This window comes from Pteropus medius, unplaced genomic scaffold (assembly GCF_902729225.1).
Source record: "Pteropus medius unplaced genomic scaffold, Ma_sr-lr_union100, whole genome shotgun sequence".
NCBI classification, from domain to species: Eukaryota; Metazoa; Chordata; class Mammalia; order Chiroptera; family Pteropodidae; genus Pteropus; species Pteropus medius.
Window position 1 is genome coordinate 19,994,784 of NW_024347791.1, and position 5,642 is coordinate 20,000,425.

The 5,642-nt window shown below is 34.1% G+C and overlaps 1 pseudogene; it reads left to right on the forward strand.

Moving 5' to 3' along the window:
* The first annotated feature begins 775 nt into the window (after window positions 1-775).
* LOC120615335 (uncharacterized) lies at window positions 776-894 on the forward strand (annotated as a pseudogene).
* The last annotated feature ends 4,748 nt before the right edge of the window (window positions 895-5,642 follow it).

Genomic DNA, 5,642 nt, shown 5'->3' on the forward strand with positions numbered 1-5,642 from the left:
TTGCACTTCGCATTACTTCACAGGGAATATTCTAAAATCTTGAGATATATCTATTTTAATCTTGTACATTGACTTTCGTCTTAAACTTAATCTTCTAAAGAAAGTTAATAGTAGTACCTGTAAAACACAAAGACTATTAATTAATAATGTTTTAGTTTTATGTGGAAATGAACTCACACATAAAAGATTAAGCTAAATGAGTATTTACTGACTCACATAACTGGAAAATCCAGGGATAGGACTAATTTCAAATGAAGCTTGATTCAAGGTCTATATGATGTTCTCTCTCTTCTCTTCTTTGATCTAACTTGGGGATAGGGACTGAAATTTGGTGATTATTTAATGTTAATTAAGACCAACTTCTGGAGCTAAGTGGACTTATCTCCTTCAAAACTGTAAGGAATGAGAGTGGGAGAGGTGGTTCTCTTTTATCAGGAAAATTATGATTGTTAGATACAAGCAGGCAAAAGTTACATCTCATAATTTTGTATTAATTTGGCAATTTTCTCTACCTGTTTCTGTGATAAGTTAGTGGAAGAACAGGCCAAATTAACCAAACAATAAATTCAACCCTATATATGGATAAATACAACTACTAAAATAGTCATCATTTTTTTCTTGTTTTGTTTCTAGAAACATTCAATCCATACACACGTAAATTCATGAATGGAAATCATAATTTCTAACATGCATTGTCTTTTATATTGGCAAGCCTTTAGAGCACTTTACAAAATGTACTGGTACTGAAGGGGGTACAAATATTCATTTAGGCCTGGGCTACAGCCATGCCACCCTGAACATGCCTGATTTCATCTGATCTCGGAAATTAAGCAGGGTCAGGCCTGGTTAGTACTTGGATAGGAGACCACCTAGGAATACTAGGTGCTGTAGGCTTTAAATAATATACATTCATTTAGGAAAGACACCAAATGTAATCTTTCCACTGGCTTAAATTCTAGAACAAACACTTAGGAAATTTTTGTAGTATTCTTTAGAAAGAGGTACAACAGAGTATTTCAAGTAATACAGGAAATTCTTTTACAGGTCCATTATCTTCCCACATATGTCTGAGTCAAGTCATAACCTTTATGTCAGAGAAAATGCCAAAAGGAAAAAAAAGTCGTCTTTTCTTTCTATCTTGTCTCATTACAAAAGTTTTAAAAAAATTGTCTAGGGTAAAACTCTTGTTAGGTTGTGTTTCTAGAAAAGATAGACCCTATTACTTTCTTTTGCAATCAGTACTAGAATTGCATTCCAAGGTCCTTTGAGAGCAATGATCTCTAATGTTTTCTAAATTTGCCAAGCTCCAGGGAACTTCTTGAGTATTGAACGACATTAGAGAGTTTTCCAATCCTGGAAACATAACTATGTCAGACAGTAGGTAATCATAAAAGTCCAAGGTCCAAAAAGTATTTTTACCTTCATCAAATTGTTTTGGTCTTTCATTTACTCAAGTATTTATTAAATGCCTAGAAGAACTGGTTCTCTGTTAGATACTTGAGGTGTAGGGGTCTCTGTTTTCAGGGAGCTTACATGCTGTGGAAAGACAGACAGTAATGAACAGGTAATTTCAAAGAGACCGATATTATGCAGAATGTAAAACAGGGTGATGTTACAGAAAGTAACTGGGTAGAAAATACTAATTCGTAATAGGTGTTCACGAAAGGCTTCTCCTTGCAGATGACATCTGAATTGAGACTTAAATAATGAAAAGTAGCCAACAATCTAAAATCTGGAATTAAATATCCTAAGATATATTTTATAGTAAATAAATATCATGTCCTGGAATTTGGCAATATAAAGATAGATTTCTACTTAGCCGTTTACACTTCATATGAAAACTTGCTTTAGAAAAAAAAAATTCTACTTATAACATTCTAGGCTCTTTTAAAAATGTTAGTATAATAAAATAACTTAAACACAAGTGTGGGATAGCGTATGATGTTTACGGTCAAAAGTAGAGGAATTAGTTCCTTAGCTATACTTATGATATAAATTTATTGTTCAAAACTCTGCTCTAGGTCTCTAATAAAGTTAAGCTATTGTGTTTCAATCAGTTTTTCCATCTTAATAAAAAGCAAACCCTCTCTCAAGTGCCTGCACCAACTTGACAGCTTTCTCTACTTAAGATATTCTGAAAAAGCTTTAGCTGTTTTAATAACTTTCAGAGACCTTGAGGTATATAATTTAGACTAGTTTAAAAGAAGCACATTTCCTCTTTAACTTTGTCAGTATTATTTTCACATATAATGCAAGAGATGCTTTGGCTCATAAATTTAAGTTAGAACAAGGATGTCTGCATATTCCAATGGCAAAGTCTAGATAATTCTCATCAATCCACTCGAAATGAATTTTCAGAACATTATGAGATATACTTGTGTTTGCCTTTGTGGTATTATGTCTGGGCAATCAGCGACTTGATTGCCTTTTCTTATATGCTAAAAACCTCCCCAAACCCAAAATACCAAAATGGAAAAAGCCAGTGAAATAGTGTACTTCAAAGAGCAATTAGATGCAGTCACATATAAACATGAACAAGTAATTTACTTTTTTAAAAAACACTTTCTCTTGAAAAATTGTGGTATAGAAAGTATCAAGAAAAATTTTCATATTAAACCATAAAGCTAATAATAAATGTAAATTAGAAGATGGTATAATTGCCTCTGATATAACTTTAATTCTTTTCATTTCATTCAGTTTTGAAAGTATCTCGATTAGCCTCATTTTATAGAAGAAAGAGATTAAGAGGCTACACAAAGTCATTGTGTGGTAGGCTGACTAATCTTTGGGCAGACCCAAACATAATCAGGCCCTAATCCATGCAGGAGCTGTAAAAGACAGGTAACAAATTGTGTTTTCTGGAACCTCTAGAGGAATGTAGTCCTGCTGACACATTGATTTTGGCCCAGAAAAACTAATTCCAGACTTCAGAATTTAACAGACTATGTGTTGATTAGATTCTAGAAAAGCAAGAGTGAAATAGGATTCCAAGCTGAAGAATAGTGATAAGACTGTGTGTATGGCTGGGGTGGACAGATAGGGATGGGAGCATGGAATAAAAGGCATGAGGGATAGGGATGGGAAATTTGAAACTGAGAGCTCATTAAGAGCAAAGACTGTGTCTTATTTTTAAAAGTTCAGTGTCTGTGATGTGCCAAGGACTTGTCAAAGCAAAATTTAAAGCTGAATAGTTAGAACTGAAATAGCAACATATTTGAATAAGTAGCAATGATAAGGTTGGGCACAAAAATGTGAGGTGATTAAATTTCTTCTATTTCAGGTCAATTGTGCTTTGGACCCTGAAACTGAGGTCAAACTGAACCTGAGGTGATACTCAAGAGTACTATCCTAATGTGAAACTCAAGTTACAATTCCAAATGTTATTGGTTCAGATGTGCTATGCTGTTTCATTGGACCAAGAACTGGTAAAGGCATTAAAAATATATTGAATATATGGACAGTTTAGTTTTATAAGCTAAACTATAAGATCCCAACATAAAACTCAAGGTCTTAATGCTTCTTTAAAACTTGTAAAACAGGTACTTGTTATGCTTTATCAACTGTCAGCCTCTGTGTAAGAATACACTGAACAAAAGGAGGTGGTATGAGATAAGGTTGAAAAGATAGGCAAAGGGCAAATTATTTAGGGCTTCATAGGCCATAGGAAAGAATTTGGACATTATTCTGAGCACAAATGGAAGCCACTGAAGAATTTTAGGTAGCAGAGGTACATTACATGATCACATTCTTAAAAATCAGTTTGATTATTCTATGGAAAATGAATCGGAGAGGGCAAGAATGAAAAAAGAAACCTCTGAGGAGGACATTGCAGTATTCTAAATGGAAAATGATGATGACTGAGGTGACGGTAAAGAGAAAAATAATTAATATAGTTTTTAAGTTGAGACACCAGAATTTACTTGGTGCACTGACAAGTTAGTTATGTGTGTTTGTATGAATGTGACTGGTAATGAGAGGGAAGAATTCGGATTAAAATGATTGAGTGGTATGTCTAGAAATTCACTGAGATGAGAAAGATTAGAGGAGAAACAGGATTGTGAACTGATTGACTGACTTTCAGTGGGAAAAAAGAAAGGAGAACTGAGAGACTGTTTTGTTAAATTGTCATGCTTTATGAGATATTTCAGTGGAAATACCAAGTAATCAATGAGATGTATAAAGCTATAGTTCAATGAGATGTAGATTTGGGAATTATTATCCTATATTTGACATTTAAAGCCATATAAATTTATAAAATCACCAAAGGGGAAGATATAGCAGGAAGAAAATATAGGCCAGTGACAAATCCTAAAGAATCCCTCAAAGAAGAAGACGGCAAATACAAACTGAGAAAGAAAGCAAAATAAAATAGAAACAAAAGAAAAGAGGGAGACATCATGGAACCAAGGAAGAATTCAGTGGTCAAGTGTAGAACATGATGAGAGATTGCCTAAGGCAAGTGTGACAATGTTTACTGGAATTGTTCAAAAGAAGGTTATTAATCATGTTGACAAATGAAGTTTCAATGGAATATGAAGTTCACAAGCCATATTGAAGTAAGTAAAAGAGTGAATATGTAGTACTGGAAAAACATATATACAATATTGTTGAGTTTTGTTTAGAAGTAAAGTATAGAAATTGAGCAGTTGTTGAAAAAATATACATCTGTTAAGGGAGAATGTGTTTTCAAAAAGGAGGATGTTATAAATTGTTCATGTACTGATGGAACATATTAGTAGAGAAGAGACTGATTACCTGGAAGAGGGAAGACATGGAGAAGGCAAGAGTGATGCAGTCCTGGACCTGGAACATATATAGGGGAGTTGTTCTTTTTAAAAAAGTATTTTCTCTAATATAACAGAAGAGAGGCAGCAAAATCTAAGTAAACACAGATGAAATCCTTCCCATTTGATTACTTCTATTTTCTTAGTTAGCAAATGGAGCCAACGGCTGATTTAGGAAAAGGATGAGAGGGCTAGGAGAGGATTGCAGAGAGTTTATCTGCTGAAATATCTACAGCACCAAGAATAATGCCTGGCTTTATTTGTCTTCCTTGAAAAATTCTTACAACTGTGTTTGAAAGGAATGTAGAAATGAAAGAAGACAAAGAAAAGTCAGAGAAAATTGTTATCTTGGAAAGCAGAAGAGTTGGCTTACAAGGAATAGTTAATAGGATTATGTAGCAGATTGTATCTCCAGTTTTCATCAGTTCACTCCTTCACTACAGAACTTGGGTCATAATTGTTCTATATGAGCAATGATGTTTGGATTTCTCTTGTCAATGACTGGTTTTTGCCTAGGAATGCAACCAGTTTCTGAGCCAATGAAGGAAGAGAGGAATTCTAGAGTCTTCTGTTAAAAATTGCTTTTAAAGAAAGATGCATGTGAGGAAAAATAATCCTTTTCTGTCTCTGGACACTGTGGTGTGTTGAAGGACAATAAGGGAGGGCTAGCCAAAAGTTTGAAAAAGGCAGAGTACAAAATAGAAAAGACTCAGGAATATTCCACCATTTGATCAGAGTGGAAGTGGCTTGCTGTGGGTCTGGCAATTTGGCAACTTTGAGAACCCGGAACAAAGAAGACCAACAAAAAAATACATTTTTTAAAAATACACTGGTGAATTTGTCAATCAGATTTTGTGC